Source organism: Coregonus lavaretus (genome assembly GCF_964263955.1).
Source record: "Coregonus lavaretus genome assembly, chromosome: 9".
Taxonomy (NCBI): domain Eukaryota; kingdom Metazoa; phylum Chordata; class Actinopteri; order Salmoniformes; family Salmonidae; genus Coregonus; species Coregonus lavaretus.
The window spans coordinates 23167559-23189884 of NC_139996.1; the positions used below are offsets into that span (position 1 = coordinate 23167559).

The following is a 22326-nucleotide window of genomic DNA, read 5'->3' on the forward strand; positions in this document are numbered from 1 at the left end:
TAATCCGTCTGGCCCTGTGGCCTTGTGAATGTTGACCTGCTTAAAAGTCTTACTCACATCGTCTACGGAGAGCTTGATCACATAGTCATCCAGAACAGCTGATGCTCTCATGCCTGCTTCAGTGTTGCTTGCCTCATAGCGAGCATAGAAGTGATTTAGCTTGTCTGGTAGGCTCGTGTTACTGGGCAGACGTCTCCTACATATAATACACATTACACCTAATATACCACCCCCCTGTGCAGTCCTGTCAATTGATGCGGAGAAGGCCTTTGACTGTCACTAATTGTCCTACCTCTCGTATACTATGGAACGTATGGGATTTGGCTAAATGTTTATGACTATGTAGAAAACACTGTATAGTACCCCTCTGCAATGGTCTTGACGGGTAACCGATGCACCTCACAGTTTGCCATTAAACGGGGAACTCGTCAAGGCTGTCCAGCGTCCAGCCTCCTATTTACCCACCTTATGGAACAGCGGGGACGTGAAGCAACACAAACATAGACACATGCATAGAAACACACAATGACATACGCACTATAGGAGATCACAAATATTATGATCACAAATATTATGGACACATTAGAAATGGTGGATATTTGAAAACTAAAAAACCCTGACCTAGTGAGATATACAGTGAGGGGAAAAAAGTATTTGATCCCCTGCTGATTTTGTACATTTGCCCACTGACAAAGACATGATCAGTCTATAATTTTAATGGTAGGTTTATTTGAACAGTGAGAGACAGAATAACAACAAAAAAATCCAGAAAAACACATGCCAAAAATGTTATAAATTGATTTGCATTTTAATGAGGGAAATAAGTATTTGACTGCTCTGCAAAACATGACTTAGTACTTGGTGGTAAAACCCTTGTTGGCAATCACAGAGGTCAGACGTTTCTTGTAGTTGGCCACCAGGTTTGCACACATCTCAGGAGGGATTTTGTCCCACTCCTCTTTGCAGATCTTCTCCAAGTCATTAAGGTTTCGAGGCTGACGTTTGGGAACTCGAACCTTCAGCTCCCTCCACAGATTTTCTATGGGATTAAGGTCTGGAGACTGGCTAGGCCACTCCAGGACCTTAATGTGCTTCTTCTTGAGCCACTCCTTTGTTGCCTTGGCCGTGTGTTTTGGGTCATTGTCATGCTGGACTACCCATCCAGGGAAGGAGGTTCTCACCCACGATTTGACGGTACATGGCCCCGTCCATTGTCCATTTGATGCGGTGAAGATGTCCTGTCCCCTTAGCAGGAAAAACACCCCCAAAGCATAATGTTTCCACCTCCATGTTTGATGGTGGGGATGGTGTTCTTGGGGTCATAGGCAGCATTCTTCCTCCTCCAAACACGGCGAGTTGAGTTGATGCCAAAGAGCTCCATTTTGGTCTCATCTGACCACAACACTTTCACCCAGTTCTCCTCTGAATCATTCAGATGTTCATTGGCAAACTTCAGACGGGCATGTATATGTGCTTTCTTGAGCAGGGGGACCTTGCGGACGCTGCAGGATTTCAGTCCTTCACGACGTAGTGTGTTACCAATTGTTTTCTTGGTGACTATGGTCCCAGCTGCCTTGAGATCATTGACAAGATCCTCCCGTGTAGTTCTGGGCTGATTCCTCACCGTTCTCATGATCATTGCAACTCCACGAGGTGAGATCTTGCATGGAGCCCCAGGCTGAGGGAGATTGACAGTTATTTTTGTGTTTGTTCCATTTGCGAATAATCACACCAACTGTTGTCACCTTCTCACCAAGCTGCTTGCCGATGGTCTTGTAGCCCATTCCAGCCTTGTGTAGGTCTACAATCTTGTCCCTGACATCCTTGGAGAGCAATTTGGTCTTGGCCATGGTGGAGAGTTTGGAATCTGATTGATTGATTGCTTCTGTGGACAGGTGTCTTTTATACAGGTAACAAGCTGAGATTAGGAGCACTCCCTTTAAGAGTGTGCTCCTAATCTCAGCTCGTTACCTGTATAAAAGATACATGGGAGCCAGAAATCTTTCTGATTGAGAGGGGGTCAAATACTTATTTCCCTCATTAAAATGCAAATCAATTTATAAAATGTTTGACATGTGTCTTTCTGGATTTTGTTGTTGTTATTCTTTCTCTCACTGTTCAAATAAACCTACCATTAAAATGATAGACTGATAATTTCTTTGTCAGTGGGCAAACGTACAAAATCAGCAGGGGATCAAATACTTTGTTCCCTCACTGTAAATGAGATATTTCTGTATGTCATTTTCAATACATTTGCAGAAAAATCACTTTGTCATTATGGGGTATTATGTGTAGATGGGTGAATCTATTTAATCCAAAATTGAGTAATTCAAAGTGTATGAATACTTTCTGAAGGCACTGTAGCCAATTTTAAACACGTTGTTTTGATTAGAAGTATAAACTGTCTTTTAGGCCATTTTCATCTTAATCAATTTAATCTTGTTTATTGACTACGTTTGGCATGTCCATGTCCAGATTGCAATTTACATTGGGCCTAGCACCTATATCAGTGTGAATGCTACAGCCTATGTTTAACAGTGTATCTCCATTTTGAAGCAATGCAATTAGAACAATGTGGACTGCAAACATGTTCAACATATTTAGCAAATATGGGGCAGGCTATTTATCGAACTAGGCTATAACGGACAAACATTTGAATTGGAGTTGATGACATCACAATACATAATAGACCATAAATACACAAGTTGAAGCAACCGCACATTTAGCTATGGAGCACATTCTGATTGGCCAGGAAGGGGGCAAGCTTCGACACACCCACAACTTGTTTATTCATCAACACCCAGCCCTTTCTCACCACTGCCAGCTACTGCTCCCATAATTCCGGATGTGAAAATATCAAAAATATTTCTGACACACCCATGAACCCATAACGCTACGCCAGTGCTAAGATTTACTATTGCGTTAGCTTTGTTCAAATAGAGCCCTGGATGTTTACTCAAAACGGTTACACTGTACATATTACATTTCCATCAGTGTATCACACATGCACGTACTCTCACTCACTCACTCACTCACTCACTCATTTGTGTGTTTGTATATCCATCCTCAATACGGCCAATATGCCTGGCTGTACCATCTGGTGCTCCATGTCAGTGGGACTGTGATCAGGTCTATTTATCGTGCCAGTGCTGTGGCCAGGCATTTTCAGTAGAGGTAAAGCCAGTGGTGTAATGGGCTGTGAGCTGATGCCCTCCTGGCACCTGGGATAGTTAGCCTACACTGTAGCTGGCTGGCTGGCTGATGGGGCTGGAATTCCCCATCAAGACAGCAGCAGGGACCAGCAGCACACCTAGACCTATTCTTGGGTCTAAGACACACAGCAATTAGGCTACCTTTTCACTTCTAGGGTTGTGAGTAAGGCTAGTCTGAGCCATGTAGAGACAGAGGGGATTTCATGGTGTGTGGTTGTGTGTGCGTGTCTGTAGGTTACAGTATAATACAAAATGCATTGGTTAACCCTAATAAATTGGGTGTTTTGTCATATAATTTACAGACTACTTGATATATTAGAGAGAGAGACCTCCCTCCCTCCTCTGGACTCTTGTCCCGTGTGGCTCAGTTGGTAGAGCATGGCGCTTGCAACGCCAGGGTTGTGGGTTCGATTCCCACGGGGGACCAGTACAAATTTTTTTAATGAAAATCGCTCTGGATAAGAGCGTCTGCTAAATGACAAAAATGTAGTCTGCCGGGTAACAAGTCACATGATGTAGTATTCAAACATATCGCCTCAAATCCCTCTCTCGCACTCCTGGCAGATCAGTTCACACGCACACACCCCACATAAATACAGTATTTTTTTTATCTCTAAATAAGACTGCCTCCTTCCCACCTCTCATTCTCTTCGATCTGGAGGCGAGGGAGTAATTGTGAACTATTTAGTCCCGAGTGTGAAGCCTATCCTTGTCTAGGAGGGTGAGAGCTGGGGTTTGAAGAGTCTTGAAATGTATCAGAGATCACAAGAGCATAGTGTGTGTATTAAGTTTCAAGTTGTAATGTCACGTGCGCAAGTACAGTGAAATTCCTTTTTGCAAGCTCTAAACCAGCAATGCATTAAATCGATAACAATGTAATACTAAAAATAACATAAGGTAGAACAAAAACACAGAAGAAATAAGAAATAAGATGAACATGAGAAAGTAAGTAAGCAGACAATATACAGGGTCAGTCATTTCCACTACAATATTTACAATGTACAGGGATACTGGAGTGATAAGAGGTAGATATGTATAAGGGTAAGGTGACTAGGGATCAGGATATATGATAAACAGAGTAGCAGCAGCGTATACAGTGGGGAGAACAAGTATTTGATACACTGCCGATTTTGCAGGTTTTCCTACTTACAAAGCATGTAGAGGTCTGTAATTTTTATCATAGGTACACTTCACATTTGTATGATTTTTAAGTAATTAATTTGCATTTTATTGCATGACATAAGTATTTGATCACCTACCAACCAGTAAGAATTCCGGCTCTCACAGACCTGTTAGTTTTTCTTTAAGAAGCCCTCCTGTTCTCCACTCATTACCTGTATTAACTGCACCTGTTTGAACTCGTTACCTGTATAAAAGACACCTGTCCACACACTCAATCAAACAGACTCCAACCTCTCCACAATGGCCAAGACCAGAGAGCTGTGTAAGGACATCAGGGATACAATTGTAGACCGGCACAAGGCTGGGATGGGCTACAGGACAATAGGCAAGCAGCTTGGTGAGAAGGCAACAACTGTTGGTGCAATTATTAGAAAATTGAAGAAGTTCAAGATGACGGTCAATCACCCTCGGTCTGGGGCTCCATGCAAGATCTCACCTCGTGGGGCATCAATGATCATGAGGAAGGTGAGGGATCAGCCCAAAACTACACGGCAGGACCTGGTCAATGACCTGAAGAGAGCTGGGACCACAGTCTCAAAGAAAACCATTAGTAACACACTACGCCATCATGGATTAAAATCCTGCAGCGCACGCAAGCTCCCCCTGCTCAAGCCGGCGCATGTCCAGGCCCGTCTGAAGTTTGCCAATGACCATCTGGATGACCCAGAGGAGGAATGGGAGAAGGTCATGTGGTCTGATGAGACAAAAATTGAGCTTTTTGGTCTAACTCCACTCGCCGTGTTTGGAGGAAGAAGAAGGATGAGTATAACCCCAAGAACACCATCCCAACCATGAAGCATGGAGGTGGAAACATCATTCTTTGGGGATGCTTTTCTGCAAAGGGGACAGGGCGACTGCACCGTATTGAGGGGAGGATGGATGGGGCCATGTATCGCAAGATCTTGGCCAACAACCTCCTTCCCTCAGTAAGAGCATTGAAGATGGGTCGTGGCTGGGTCTTCCAGCATGACAACGACCCAAAACACACATCCAGGGAAACTAAGGAGTGGCTCCGTAAGAAGCATCTCAAGATCCTGGAGTGGCCTAGCCAGTCTCCAGACCTGAACCCAATAGAAAATCTTTGGAGGGAGCTGAAAGTCCGTATTGCCCAGCGACAGCCCCGAAACCTGAAGGATCTGGAGACGGTCTGTATGGAGGAGTGGGCCAAAATCCCTGCTGCAGTGTGTGCAAACCTGGTCAAGAACTACAGGAAACTTATGATCTCTGTAATTGCAAACAAAGGTTTCTGTACCAAATATTAAGTTCTGCTTTTCTAATGTATCAAATACTTACAGTGGGGGAAAAAATGTATTTAGTCAGCCACCAATTGTGTAAGTTCTCCCACTTAAAAAGATGAGAGAGGCCTGTAATTTTCATCATAGGTACATGTCAACTATGACAGACAAGTTGAGAAAATCCAGAAAATCACATTGTAGGATTTTTAATGATTTTATTTGCAAATTATGGTGGAAAATAAGTATTTGGTCACCTACAAACAAGCAAGATTTCTGGCTCTCACAGACCTGTAACTTCTTCTTTAAGAGGCTCCTCTGTCCTCCACTCGTTACCTGTATTAATGGCACCTGTTTGAACTTGTTATCAGTATAAAAGACACCTGTCCACAACCTCAAACAGTCACACTCCAAACTCCACCATGGCCAAGACCAAAGAGCTGTCAAAGGACACCAGAAACAAAATTGTAGACCTGCACCAGGCTGGGAAGACTGATTCTGCAATAGGTAAGCAGCTTGGTTTGAAGAAATCAACTGTGGGAGCAATTATTAGGAAATGGAAGACATACAAGACCACTGATAATCTCCCTCGATCTAGGGCTCCACGCAAGATCTCACCCCGTGGGGTCAAAATGATCACAAGAACGGTGAGTAAAAATCCCAGAACCACGTGGGGGGACCTAGTGAATGACCTGCAGAGAGCTGGGACCAAAGTAACAAAGCCTACCATCAGTAACACACTACGCCGCCAGGGACTGAAATCCTGCAGTGCCAGACGTGTCCCCCTGCTTAAGCCAGTACATGTCCAGGCCCGTCTGAAGTTTGCTAGAGTGCATTTGGATGATCCAGAAGAGGATTGGGAGAATGTCATATGGTCAGATGAAACCAAAATTGAACTTTTTGGTAAAAACTCAACTCGTCGTGTTTGGAGGACAAAGAATGCTGAGTTGCATCCAAAGAACACCATACCTACTGTGAAGCATGGGGGTGGAAACATCATGCTTTGGGGCTGTTTTTCTGCAAAGGGACCAGGATGACTGATCCGTGTAAAGGAAAGAATGAATGGGGCCATGTATCGTGAGATTTTGAGTGAAAACCTCCTTCCATCAGCAAGGGCATTGAAGATGAAACGTGGCTGGGTCTTTCAGCATGACAATGATCCCAAACACACCGCCCGGGCAACGAAGGAGTGGCTTCGTAAGAAGCATTTCAAGGTCCTGGAGTGGCCTAGCCAGTCTCCAGATCTCAACCCCATAGAACATCTTTGGAGGGAGTTGAAAGTCCGTGTTGCCCAGCGACAGCCCCAAAACATCACTGCTCTAGAGGAGATCTGCATGGAGGAATGGGCCAAAATACCAGCAACAGTGTGTGAAAACCTTGTGAAGACTTACATACACTTACAATGTGATTTTCTGGAGAAAAAAAATCTCATTTTGTCTGTGATAGTTGACGTGTACCTATGATGAAAATTACAGGCCTCTCTCATCTTTTTAAGTGGGAGAACTTGCACAATTGGTGGCTGACTAAATATTTTTTTCCCCCACTGTATGTCATGCAATAAAATGCAAATGAATTACTTAAAAATCATACAATGTGTTTTTCTGCATTTTTGTTTTAGATTCCGTCTCTCACAGTTGAAGTGTACCTATGATAAAAATTACAGACCTCTACATGCTTTGTAAGTAGGAAAACCTGCAAAATCGGCAGTGTATAAAATACTTGTTCTCCCCACTGTATGATGAATGTATGTGCATATTGTGTGTGAGCAAATTATGAAGTGAGTGTGTCTGTTGGAGTTTCAGTGTGCGTGAGTGTGTAGGACCCTGTGAGTGTGTGTATAGAGACAGTACAAAAATACATACAGTGAGGGAAAAAAGTATTTGATCCCCTGATGATTTTGTACGTTTGCCCACTGACAAAGAAATGATAATAATAATAATAATAATATGCCATTTAGCAGACGCTTTTATCCAAAGCGACTTACTGTCTTGTGCGCATACATTTTTACGTATGGGTGGTCCCGGGGATCGAACCCACTACCCTGGCGTTACAAGCACCATGCTCTACCAATTGAGCTACAGAGGACCACAGTTATGATCAGTCTATAATTTTAATGGTAGGTTTATTTGAACAGTGAGAGACAGAATAACAACAACAAAATCCAGAAAAACACATGTCAAAAATGTTATAAATTGATTTGCATTTTAATGAGGGAAATAAGTATTTGACCCCTCTGCAAAACATGACTTAGTACTTCACAGAGGTCAGACGTTTCTTGTAGCTGGCCACCAGGTTTGCACACATCTCAAGGGGGATTTTGTTCCACTCCTCTTTGCAGATCTTCTCCAAGTCATTAAGGTTTCGAGGCTGACGTTTGGCAATTCGAACCTTCAGCTCCCTCCACAGATTTTCTATGGGATTAAGGTCTGGAGACTGGCTAGGCCACTCCAGGACCTTAATGTGCTTCTTCTTGAGCCACTCCTTTGTTGCCTTGGCCGTGTGTTATGAGGCATTGTCATGCTGGAACACCCATCCACGACCCATTTTCAATGCCCTGGCTGAGGGAAGGAGGAACTCACCCAAGATTTGACGGTACATGGCCCCGTCCATCGTCCCTTTGATGCGGTGAAGATGTCCTTTCCCCTTAGCAGAAAAACACCCCCAAAGCATAATGTTTCCACCTCCATGTTTGACGGTGGGGATGGTGTTCTTGCGGTCATAGGCAGCATTCCTCTTCCTCCAAACACGGCGAGTTTAGTTGATGCCAAAGAGCTCGATTTTGGTATCATCTGACCACAACACTTTCACCCAGTTCTCCTCTGAATCATGCATTTTAATGAGGGAAATAAGTATTTGACCCCCTCTCAATCAGAAAGATGTCTGGCTCCCATGTATCTTTTATACAGGTAACGAGCTGAGATTAGGAGCACACTCTTAAAGGGAGTGCTCATAATCTCAGCTTGTTACCTGTATAAAAGACACCTGTCCACAGAAGCAATCAATCAATCAGATTCCAAACTCTCCAAAATGGCCAAGACCAAAGAGTTCTCCAAGGATGTCAGGGACAAGATTGTAGACCTACACAAGGCTGGAATGGGCTACAAGACCATCGCCAAGCAGCTTGGTGAGAAGGTGACAACAGTTGGTGCGATTATTTGCAAATGGAAGAAACACAAAATAACTGTCAATCTCCCTCGGCCTGGGGCTCCATGCAAGATCTCACCTTGTGGAGTTGCAATGATCATGAGAACGGTGAGAAATCAGCCCAGAACTACACGGGACGATCTTGTCAATGATCTCAAGGCAGCTGGGACCATAGTCACCAAGAAAACAATTGGTAACACAGTACGCCGTGAAGGACTGAAATCCTGCAGCGCCCGCAAGGTCCCCCTGCTCAAGAAAGCACATATACAGGCCCGTCTGAAGATTGCCAATGAACATCTGAATGATTCAGAGGAGAACTGGGTGAAAGTGTTGTGGTCAGATGATACCAAAATCGAGCTCTTTGGCATCAACTAAACTCGCCGTGTTTGGAGGAAGAGGAATGCTGCCTATGACCGCAAGAACACCATCCCCACCGTCAAACATGGAGGTGGAAACATTATGCTTTGGGGGTGTTTTTCTGCTAAGGGGAAAGGACATCTTCACCGCATCAAAGGGACGATGGACGGGGCCATGTACCGTCAAATCTTGGGTGAGTTCCTCCTTCCCTCAGCCAGGGCATTGAAAATGGGTCGTGGATGGGTATTCCAGCATGACAATGCCTCATAACACACGGCCAAGGCAACAAAGGAGTGGCTCAAGAAGAAGCACATTAAGGTCCTGGAGTGGCCTAGCCAGTCTCCAGACCTTAATCCCATAGAAAATCTGTGGAGGGAGCTGAAGGTTCGAATTGCCAAACATCAGCCTCGAAACCTTAATGACTTGGAGAAGATCTGCAAAGAGGAGTGGAACAAAATCCCCCTTGAGATGTGTGCAAACCTGGTGGCCAGCTACAAGAAACGTCTGACCTCTGTGAAGTACTAAGTCATGTTTTGCAGAGGGGTCAAATACTTATTTCCCTCATTAAAATGCAAATCAATTTATAACATTTTTGACATGTGTTTTTCTGGATTTTGTTGTTGTTATTCTGTCTCTCACTGTTCAAATAAACCTACCATTAAAATTATAGACTGATCATGTCTTTGTCAGTGGGCAAACGTACAAAATCAGCAGGGGATCAAATACTTTTTTCCCTCACTGTATAATCATTTATAATCTATGGTTCATTTCTGAAATCCATGCATAGCTGGCTAAAAATGGTGTCCTCATCCACCTTTTGACCTATCATTCTTCACTGAAATCAGGCAGGTCTTATAATGTGAGTCAGTCGTGTTAAACCAGTGTTGTTTCACTGTCTGGTCCAGCTGATGTGCTGCTCAGGTATTTGACTAAGTGACTGTGTTAGTGACGTAATGTCTCAGTAGCTGTCCTTTAACAGCCAGATGATGGCAGTGTTGAGCCCCACTAGTGGTGTGTTTGTGTTTCTCTCTTCTTTCACTCCCTCTGTCTCTCTCTCTCTGTAGTCTTTATGTGTGTTTATGTGCCTTGGCGTCTTTGATGGAGACATCCACACATAAGATGGCATGCCATATGTGATGAAAACAATTAAAATGACATTGGCAAGGTGTGTGTGTGTGTGTGTGTAAAGGTTGTGAATGACAGCCCCCAGCAGCAGCTTCTTAGGCAGCTGTATTAAATAAGTCTATACATACCTGGTTGTGTAATTGGTGTTTATGGAGAGCCTAATAGTGGGGAGGGAACATCACTGGGCTTTCTCACTCCCTCACACCCCAGTCACATGCTTTGTGTGTCACATCAGTATTGTGGAAGACTCTGTGGTTGTACATTTCCTTGTTGTTCACTGCTCAGAATGTGTCCCACCTAACATCAAGCTCTGATCTGGAGTAGGAAAAGGCACCATAGTCACAGTGGGAATTGAATGGGTTTATTGTGTAGTACAATAGATTGAGTAAAGGGTCTGAATACTTATGCAAATAAGGTATTTCTGTTTTTAATGTTTAATACATTTGCAAAAATGTCTAAAAACCTGTTATCGCTTTGTCATAATGGGCTGTTGTATGTAGATTATTATTTTTTTAAAATCCATTTTAGAATAAGGCTGTAACGTAACAAAATGTGGAAAAAGTCAAGGGGTCTGAATAGTTTCCGAACGCACTGTATGTCTATTGGGACAGTGATTGTCAGAGGCAGTTTATGATGTGTTGCACTGATCCAATAAAATAAAGATATGGATACCCCAGCCTCCACATTTCCCCATCCTCCACTCTGAGTTATAAGCAGGATCAACACAATCTCTGCCCCACTGCTCTGTATGTCTGTCTCGCTCTCTCGGTCTCTCACTCACTCATACACTCACTGTCAAAATCCTGGCTGCAGTCCTAACCACACACTCATTACAGCCTGTCAATATGTAATCATTAGTGGCATGTCATTCTCCACTGCTGTCTTTAGTGGTTATCATGTTTATAAATCTGTTGCGTGGAGAATCATAGTAACCCTTTGGGGTATACACGGATAAGATGGCGGCGCTGAGGACGGGGCCCGTCTTGCCGGTTCCTGCTCGATTTGCTTCTTTACGGCTATTTTTGTGTTATTATTACTTTGTTTGCTCAGAATGTTCGTGCAATTTCCTATGACCGACAAACACTTCTGGATCACGAATCGGAAGTTACACACTTATCTCTCAGGCTGGAATACTATATTCGCTCCTTTGTTCCCTGCACAGCGGGCTTATCTGTTGCTCCTGGCCAAGATGACCTAAGGCAACACCGGCGACAAAGAAGAGTAAGGAAAGGGGGAATCCAAGCTAGGCTGAAAAGATGGGCTACACAGCCTCTTCCTAGTATCCTGATGGCTAATGTCTAATCATTGGAAAATAAACTTTGAACTCAGAGCAAGGCTTCAATCGGTGAAACATGGCTTAGGGACAATACACTCGACTCTCTTTTCAACCAGACTGCTTCTCCATATTACAAATGGATTGAATGGCGGCTTGTGGTATGAGTTGGGGGGGGGTGGAGAGGTATGTTTCCTCAAACAATTCTTGGTCTAAATTTTGTATCCTGCCCCACAAGAGGATCCAGCGTGTTTGACCATGTGTACACAAACATCCATGACGCGTACGAGGCCATCCCCCACCCCACTTCGGCCAATCAGATCAAGTCTCTCTACCTACTCCCCACCTACAAGCAGCAACTCGATGGAGCCACCAGCTAAGATTCATCCATCTGCGTCACGAGTGGCGCAGCGGTCTAAGGCACTGCATCACAGTTCTGAGGCGCCACTAAAGCATCTGGTTCGATCCCAGGCTGTGTCACAGCCGGCCGTGACCGGGAGCCCCATAGGACGGCACATAATTGGTCCAGTGTCGTCCGGGTTAGGAGAGGGTTTGGCCGGGGGGAATTCCTTGGCTCATCATGCTCTAGTGACTCCTTGTGGCGGGCCGGGCTCCTGCAAGCTGACTTCGGTCGTCAGTTGAACAGTGTTTCCTCTGACACATTGGTGCGGCTGGCTTCCGGGTTAAGCGAGCAGTGTGTTAAGAAGCAGCGCGGCTTAGCGGGTCATGTTTCGGAGGACGCATGACTCGACCTTCACCTATCCCAAGCCCGTTGGGGAGTTGCAGCGATGAGACAAGATCGTAACTACTAATTGGATATCACAATATTGGGGGGAAGAAAAAAATATACTAACAATAATAAAACTAATATTTATCCATCAACATTGAGGAATATACAGTGAGGGAAAAAAGTATTTGATCCCCTGCTGATTTTGTATGTTTGCCCACTGACAAAGAAATTATCAGTCTATAAATTGAATGGTAGGTTTATTTGAACAGTGAGAGACAGAATAACAACAAAAAAATCCAGAAAAACGCATGTCAAAAATGTTATAAATTGATTTGCATTTTTATGACGGAAATAAGTATTTGACCCCTCTCAATCAGAAAGATTCCTGGCTCCCAGGTGTCTTTTATACAGGTAACGAGCTGAGATTAGGAGCACACTCTTAAAGAGAGTGCTCCTAATCTCAGCTTGTTACCTGTATAAAAGACACCTGTCCACAGAAGCAATCAATCAATCAGATTCCAAACTCTCCACCATGGCCAATACCAAAGAGCTCTCCAAGGATGTCAGGGACAAGATTGTAGACCTACACAAGGCTGGAATGGGCTACAAGACCATCGCCAAGCAGCTTGGTGAGAAGATGACAACAGTTGGTGCGATTATTCGCAAATGGAAGAAACACAAAATAACTGTCAATCTCCCTCGGCCTGGGGCTCCATGCAAGATCTCACCTCGTGGAGTTGCAATGATCATGAGAACGGTGAGGAATCAGCCCAGAACTACACGGAAGGATCTTGTCAATGATCTCAAGGCAGCTGGGACCATAGTCACCAAGAAAACAATTGGTAACACAGTACGCCGCGAAGGACTGAAATCCTGCAGCGCCTGCAAGGTCCCCCTGCTCAAAAAAGCACATATACAGGGCCGTCTGAAGTTTGCCAATGAACATCTGAATGATTCAGAGGAGAACTGGGTGAAAGTGTTGTGGTCAGATGAGACCAAAATCGAGCTCTTTGGCATCAACTCAACATGCTGTGTTTGGAGGAGGAGGAATGCTGCCTTTGACCGCAAGAAGCACATTAAGGTCCTGGAGTGGCCTAGCCAGTCTCCAGACCTTAATTCCATAGAAAATCTGTGGAGGGAGCTGAAGGTTTGAGTTGCCAAACGTCAGCCTTGAAACCTTAATGACTTGGAGAAGATCTGCAAAGAGGAGTGGAACAAAATCCCTCCTGAGATGTGTGCAAATCTGGTGGCCACTACAAGAAACGTCTGACCTCTGTGATTGCCAACAAGGGTTTTGCCACCAAGTACTAAGTCATGTTTTACAGAGGGGTCAAATAATTATTTCCCTCATTAAAATGCAAATCAATTTATAACATTTTTGACATGCGTTTTTCTGGATTTTGTTGTTGTTATTCTGTCTCTCACTGTTCAAATAAACCTACCATTAAAATTATAGACTGATCATGTCTTTGTCAGTGGGCAAACGTACAAAATCAGCAGGGGATCAAATACTTTTTTCCCTCACTGTACATCGTCAGTCACAAGCATTTAGGAAATGTGTTGATGATGTTGTACCCACAATAACAATACGGACATACCCCAACCAAAAACCCTGGATGAACAGAGGTATCCGTACCATGCTGAGAGCCCGTACTGCATTATTCAATATCAGCAGAACGAACCCCAATGTCTCGGTGGCGCGACGCATACAAGGCAAGCAGGTACGATCTCCGCCAATCCATTAGGGATGCAAAACTATAATAGAGACTCAAACTTGAAATTGATGTTCGACAACATAGACTTGTGTCGTATGTGGCAAGGACTACAGACTATCGATGCGGTGCCCATCGAAGGCTCCCTCCCAGACGAGCTTAACACATTCTATGGTTGCTTCGAGGCAGACAATACCGAGCCATCCAGGAAGAATCTCACTGCTCCGGACGACCAGGTGCTTTCACTCTTCGAGGCTGACGTGAGGAAAACTTTCGAGTGAATACTCACAAAGCCGCCGGCCCTTATGGCATCCCTTGCCGCGTCCTCAGTGTGTGCTGACCAGCTGGCGGGCGTCTTCTCGGACATCTTCAACCTGTCCCTGACCCAGGCTGTGGTCCCCACCTGCTTTAAGGAGACCACCATTGTCCCAGTGCCCAAGAAAAACAAGGTGACATGCCAAAATGACTGTCGCCCTGTCACGCTCACCTCAGTCATCATGAAGTACTCCGAGAGGCTTGTCATGGCCCACATCAAGGCCAGAATACCAGGCATACTGGACCCACTCCAAATTGCCTACCGCTCCAAGAGATCCACGAAAGATGACATTTCCATTGCTATTCACATGGCCGTAACACATAATAATATAATATAATATGCCATTTAGCAGACGCTTTTATCCAAAGCGACTTACAGTCATGCGTGCATACATTTTTTGTGTATGGGTGGTCCCGGGGATCGAACCCACTACCTTGGCATTACAAGTGCCGTGCTCTACCAGCTGAGCTACAGAGGACCACATCTGTACACATGTGAGAATGCTGTTCATTGACTACAGTTCAGCATTCAACACTATTGTTCCATCCAAGCTCGACACCAAGCTCAGAGCCCTGAGTCTGGACACCACCCTCTGCAACTGGATCCTGAACTTCCTGACGGGAAGACAACAGGCTGTGAACATTGGCAACAACACCTCCTCCACATTGACTCTTAACACAGGTGCCCCCCAGGGGTGTGTCGTCATTCCTCTCCCTGTTCACCCATGACTGCTTGGCTTTGCATGACACCAACTCCATTATCAAGTTTGATGACAACATCACAGTTGCAGGCCTGATAACCAACAACGATGAGTGAGCCTATAGGGAAGAGATAAGTGAACTGGCATTGTGGTGTCATGTCCCTTAACGTCAGCAAAAAAAAAAGGAGTTGATTGTTGACTCCAGGAAGCAGAAGAGGGAACATGACCCGATCCACATCAACGGGACTGTAGTAGAGAGAGTCATGAGTTTTAAGTTCTTGTCATGAACCAACAACACGACCAGCAACAGCGACTCTTCTTCCTAAGGCGGATGATGAAATCCCTGATCATACAGTTCACTTTCATAGCAGCCACATAAAAACAGCATGATCACTTTGCTCGTTGTGTGTGTGTATATATATATTTTGTTTACTATTTTCTGCATTGTAGAATAATAGTGAAGACATCAAAACTATGAAATAACACATGGAATCATGTCGTAACCAAAAAAGTGTTAAACAAATCTTCAAAAAAGCCACCCGTTGCCTTGATGACATCTTTGCACACTCTTGGCATTCTCTCAACCAGCTTCACCTGGAATGCTTTTCCAACAGTCTTGAAGGAGTTCCCACATATTCTGTGCACTTGTTGGCTGCTTTTCCTTCACTCTGCGGTCCAACTCATCCCAAACCATCTCAATTGGGTTGAGGTTGTGTGATTGTAGAGGCCAGGTCATCTGATGCAGCACTCTATCACTCTCCTTCTTGGTCAAATAACCCTTACACAGCCTGGAGGTGTGTTGGGTCATTGTCCTGTTGAAAAACAAATGATAGTCCCACTAAGCGCAAACCAGTTCGGATGGCATATCACTGCAGAATGCTGTGGTAGCCATGCTGTTTAAGTGTGCCTTGAATTCTAAATAAATCACTGACAGTGTCACCAGCAAAGCACCCCCACACCATCACACCTCCTCCTACATGCTTCACGGTGGGAACCACACATGCGGAGATCATCCATTCACCTACTCTGCGTCTCGCAAAGACACTGAGGTTGGAACCAAAAATCTCAAATTTGGACTCATCAGACCAAAGGCCAGATTTCCACCGGTCTAATGTCCATTGCTCGTGTTTCTTGGCCCAAGCAAGTCTCTTCTTCTTATTGGGGTTATTTATTAGTGCTTTCTTTGCAGCAATTCGACCATGAAGGCCTGATTCACGCAGTCTCCTCTGAACAGTTGATGTTGAGATGTGTCTGTTACTTGAACTCTGTGAAGCATGTATTTGGGCTGCAATTTCTGAGGTGCAGTTAACTCTAATGAATTTATCCTCTGCAGCAGAGGTAACTCTGGGTCTTCCTTTCCTGTGGCGGTCCTCATGATAGCCAGTTTCACCATAGTAGCTAATGGGTTTTGCGACTGCACTTGAAGAAAATTTCAAAGTTCTTGAAATGTTCCGTATTGACTGACCTTCATGTCTTAAAGCAATGATGGACTGTAATTTCTCTTTGCTTATTTGAGCTGTTCTTGTTATAATATGGACTTGGTCTTTTACTAAATAGGGCTATCTTCTGTATACCACCCCTACCTTGTCACAACACAACTGATTGGCTCAAATGCATTAAGAAGGAAAGTTATTCACAAATTAACTTTTAACAAGGCACACCTGTTAATTGAAATGCATTCCACACAAAATAGATGGCATCATGAGGAAGGAAAATTATGTGGATATATTGAAGCAACATCTCAAGACATCAGTCAGGAAGTTAAAGCTTGGTCGCAAATGGGTCTTCCAAATGGACAATGACCCCAAGCATACTTCCAAAGTTGTGGCAAAAAGGCTTAAGGACAACAAAGTCAAGGTATTGGAGTGGCTATCACAAAGCCCTGACCTCAATCCTATAGAAAATGTGTGGGCAGAACTGAAAAAGCGTGTGCGAGCAAGGAGGCCTACAAACCTGACTCAGTTACACCAGCTCTGGCAGGAGGAAAACCTTGTGAAGACTTACAGAAAACGTTTGACCTGTGTCTTTGCCAACAAAGGGTATATAACAAAGTATTGAGAAACTTTTGTTATTGACCAAATACTTATTTTCCACCATAATTTGCAAATAAATTCATTACAAATCCTACAATGTGATTTTCTGGATTTTTTTTTCTAATTTTGTCTGTCATAGTTGACGTGTACCTATGATGAAAATTACAGGCCTCTCTCATCTTTTTAAGTGGGAGAACTTGCACAATTGGTGGCTGACTAATACTTTTTTTCCCCACTGTATTTGGCTAAAGTGTATGTAAACTTCCGACTTCAACTGTGTATATATATATATACACAACGAGCAAAGTGATCATGCTGTTTTTATATGGCTGCTATGAAAGTGAACTGTGTTTACGTGTGATCAGGGGTGTATTCATTCCGCCTCTTCTGTTGACATTTTTTTTCTTAAACGGAAGCAAACAGTGCGAAACGGGGATAAAAATTCCTGAATTTGTCCAATAGAAACTCTCATTTGCAACTGTTGGACTAATGATTACACCCTAGGTCAGCTAGATGCAGGCAAGAGTGTGCAAGGCGTTATTGAATGTGTCACTGTTTGTCACCTTGATTACTCAAAATTCTCTGAAAGTGTGCACCTACGTTGTAAACTTTAATTCATAGGTTATGTTGTAACAACCTCATGATGGGGACTGGGAAAATTTGAGTATCATGTATTAGCCTAAACCTATCGCTGTTACATTGAACTGGGTGAATGGAATATGAATGACTGTCATCCAATATACTGTAATAAAAATAAATTCATGCTCGTAAAAAAATAATCATCCTCCCTCATCTTAAACGGCACCGGCCGCCACTTTATTGTACGTTGTTTGTTTGAAAATATATATGGCTTTGTGCTTTAACCCCTCGGTCGGTGCACTCTGCAGGTGTGTTTGTGTGTGTGTGTGTGTGTGTGTGTGTGTGTGTAGCCTACCTCTCTATTCCCAGTAGAAACAGCACCCAATCCCCATCACCTCTCTGTGTTCATCCTCTACCTGAGTCTCTATGTGGAACAAACTCTATGGAGTGGAGGGTGGATAAGGGAGGAGTGGAGGGAGTGAGAGAATGAGCTGTCTATGGACATTTCTTGAATACCTGATTTCCCTGAGCGGTCATTATCTCTGCCATTAACCATCACGTCACACTGGGCCAGATGTGCCATGGAGGTACTGAGCTCACACACTTGATTCGACTCTTTTCATTGTTATTATTGATTTAAGCTGACTAGGTGAAAAATATACCGATGTGCCCTTGAGCACGACACTTAACCCTAATTGCTCCTGTAAGTCAGATGAGAAATCAGGCCTGGGCCAAAGCAAGGAAAACTGTCTCTGTAGTGGACTGGCAATCTTTCAGACAATTGAAAAACATATACTATCTTGATTTTAAGAAAGCTAAATCAACCTACTTTTTAAGCACCATCTCTGACTATGCTGGTGATCCTTCAAAATGTTGAAATGCATTGAAGTGTACAAATTCCCCTTTTTTCCCCTGCCTAAGCAAGTTCTGGATGACTCTGGCATCATAACTGAGAATAATGGAATAAGTGATGCTTTTAATCATCATTTTATCTCAGCAGGCTTTTTATTTGAGAAAAACTGTGGTTTAATTGACCCTGGTCAGTCAATCGACTGCTCTTCCCTCTGCCTGCCTCTAGCTGACTCGACAGTTAACCCGTCAACGTCTAGTGAATCTTTGTTTTCATTTCAACAATTTAGTTCCTGTGATGTGCTTGATGCCTTGCTTAAGATTGATGTAAAAAAATAAAAATCTACTGGGGCTGATACGCTTCATCCATTTTTGCTTCAACTCTCTGACCCCCTGATTTGCTGAATCATTAACTCATATATTTTTACCTGATGATTATTTACATTTACGTCATTTAGCAGACGCTCTTATCCAGAGCGACTTACAGTTAGTGCATACATTATTCTATTTTATTTTTTATATATTTTTTATTTTATTTTGGCGTTGCAAACGCCATGCTCTACCAACTGAGCTACCTCCCTGTCGGCCATTCCCTCCCCAACCCTGGACGACGCTGGGCCAATTGTGCGCCGCCCCATTGGTCTCCCGTTTGCGGCCGGCTACAGCAGAGCCTGGATTCGAACCAGGATCTCTAGTGGCACAGCTAGCACTGCGATGCAGTGCCTTAGACCACTGCGCCACTCGGGAGGTTATATCTGCTACTATCCCCAAGGTTTGGAAGGCGACCCATGTAACCTAAGTAATTATCGCCCTATTTCTAGCTAAAATATTTGAATCCTTGATTCATTCTCAGCTTTGAAATGTGTTCTAAATGTACACCAGTCGGGTTTTAGACCAGGTCATTGACCTGTCAAAGGCCTTTGATACTGTTGATCACTCATTGCTAAATCAGAAGTTTTCCTCAATTGGCCTAGACCAGGCTGCATGTAACTGGTTTAAAAATTACTTGACATAGAACTCAATGTGTATCTGTTGCGAAAGGTGTCCTGCAGGGGTCGATTCTGGGTCCTTTACTTTTTACTGTTTACATTAACAATATTGAATTGTCACCTGCCAATGATACTCTTGTGTATGCCATTTCTCCCACAGTTGACCAGGCTCTATCTGAACTACAGTCTGCCTTTATTGTATTACAGAACTTTATTGACCTGAAATTAGTATCGAATGCAGGTAAAACAAAGTATATGTTCTTTAGAGCGCATAAAAATAACTGATGATTTAAGCATACAGTGGGGAGAACAAGTATTTGATACACTGCCAATTTTGCAGGTTTTCCTACTTTCAAAGCATGTAGAGGTCTGTAATTTTTATCATAGGTACACTTCCACTGTGAGAGACGGAATCTAAAACAAAAATCCAGAAAATCACATTGTATGATTTTTAAGTAAATAATTTGCATTTTATTGCATGACATAAGTATTTGATACATCAGAAAAGCAGAACTTAATATTTGGTACAGAAACCTTTGTTTGCAATTACAGAGATCATACGTTTCCTGTAGGTCTTGACCAGGATTGCACACACTGCAGCAGGGATTTTGGCCCACTCCTCCATACAGACCTTCTCCAGATCCTTCAGGTTTCGGGGCTGTCGCTGGGCAATACGGACTTTCAGCTCCCTCCAAAGATTTTCTATTGGGTTCAGGTCTGGAGACTGGCTAGGCCACTCCAGGACCTTGAGATGCTTCTTACGGAGCCACTCCTTAGTTGCCCTGGCTGTGTGTTTCGGGTCGTTGTCATGCTGGAAGACCCAGCCACAACCCATCTTCAATGCTCTTACTGAGGGAAGGAGGTTGTTGGCCAAGATCTTGCGATTCATGGCCCAATCCATCCTCCCCTCAATACGGTGCAGTCGTCCTGTCCCCTTTGCAGAAAAGCATCCCCAAAGAATGATGTTTCACGGTTGGGATGGTGTTCTTGGGGTTGTACTCATCCTTCTTCCTCCAAACACGGCGAGTGGAGTTTAGACCAAAAAGCTCAATTTTTGTCTCATCAGACCACATGACCTTCTCCCATTCCTCCTCTGGATCATCCAGATGGTAATTGGCTAACTTCAGACAGGCCTGGACATGCGCTGGCTTGAGCAGGGGGACCTTGCGTGCGCTGCAGAATTTTAATCCATGACGGCGTAGTGTGTTACTAATGGTTTTCTTTGAGACTGTGGTCCCAGCTCTCTTCAGGTCATTGACCAGGTCCTGCCGTGTAGTTCTGGGCTGATCCCTCACCTTCCTCATGATCATTGATGCCCCACGAGGTGAGATCTTGCATGGAGCCCCAGACCGAGTGTGATTGACCGTCATCTTGAACTTCTTCCATTTTCTAATAATTGCGCCATTTTCAGCTGCTTGCCTATTGTCCTGTAGCCCATCCCAGCCTTGTGCAGGTCTACAATTGTATAGCTGATGTCCTTACACAGCTCTCTGGTCTTGGCCATTGTGGAGAGGTTGGAGTATGTTTGATTGAGTGTGTGGACAGGTGTCTTTTATACAGGTAACGAGTTCGAACAGGTGCAGTTAATACAGGTAATGAGTGGAGAACAGGAGGGCTTCTTAAAGAAAAACTAACAGGTCTGTGAGAGTCGGAATTCTTACTGGTTGGTACTGGTTGCAAATTAATTACTTAAAAATCTACAATGTGATTTTCTGGATTTTTGTTTTAGATTGTCTCTCACAGTTGAAGTGTACCTATGATAAAAATTACAGACCTCTACATGCTTTGTAAGTAGGAAAACCTGCAAAATCAGCAGTGTATCAAATACTTGTTCTCCCCACTGTATGTACTTTGGATGCTGTCCATATTGATAATGTCCCTTCTTCCAAATATCTGGGTATCTGGATAGATGAAAAGCTGTCTTTTAAAATCATATTGATGAGTTATTTAAGAAGCTGAGAATAAAAATGGGCTTCTTCTATAGAAATAGGTCCTGCCTCTCGCTAAATAGTTGAGAGCAGATTATTCAGTCGACGTACCTATCGGTCCTAGACTATGGCAACATCATCTATATGAACGCAGCTGCCACTTCATTAAAGTTGTTAGATGCAGTTTGTCATAGCGCACTGCACTTTATTATGGGCGACAGTTTTAGCGCTCATCACTGCATTCTGTTTGATGTGTGCCTGGTTGGCTGGCTGACTGGCTGCTCAGTCTTCCTGGGAGCGCAGGTGGTCTCATCCTTCTGTTATTTTTGGTTAGTTGGAGTCAATGGGCTTATAGGAGCACTTCTTTTGTTTAGTGGGCACATTGGAGGAGGTGGGGCTGAACAAGTCACAGCTGTGGGTTTTCCTCCATGTCTTATGGTTCAAAACTATGTCTGATACTGTGATCTGAACCAACTGACATTCAGCCAGTTACAAGGGTGATCTTGTTCAGAAACCAACTACCTGTTCAAGATCTGTGTCGCCATGATCAAAAGAGATGGCTCTCCCTGTCGGCAACAGCTGTTGTTGTGGTTTCTGTCTCTTATTTTTCCCTTCCTATCTGGCGAACAGAGCTACGCCCTTTAGCAGGAATGACAGCTCAATAAGAGTGTCGCGGGGTTAAGAAGTTGTAAGCAATCCATTCCGTCCTCCATTAGTCTTTGCCCTTGTTTGTGTGTTTTGTCAGAACAGAACAGCAGCCAGGGGAAATGAAGTAAATTGAGTAGGCAGTGGGGATGGACGCACAGCGATTTGAAAGGTCTGCCCATGTCCCTCTGGAAACAGTCATGAATGATGTGTCGAGGTGCGCATCTTTTCAAAACCCTCCCTCTCCTGGGTTGTTCTCTTTCCATTCTTCCTATGATTTGGCCTACTCCCTCTTTAGTTCCTCACTTATTCTCCCTTCT

The 22326-nt window shown here is 43.9% G+C and overlaps 1 pseudogene across 1 annotated transcript in view; it reads left to right on the plus strand.

Moving 5' to 3' along the window:
- LOC311135294 (pyruvate dehydrogenase protein X component, mitochondrial-like) overlaps positions 1-22326 on the plus strand; it is a 94329-nt pseudogene that overhangs the window by 27227 nt on the left and 44776 nt on the right. The gene's annotated exons all lie outside the window — the stretch shown is intronic.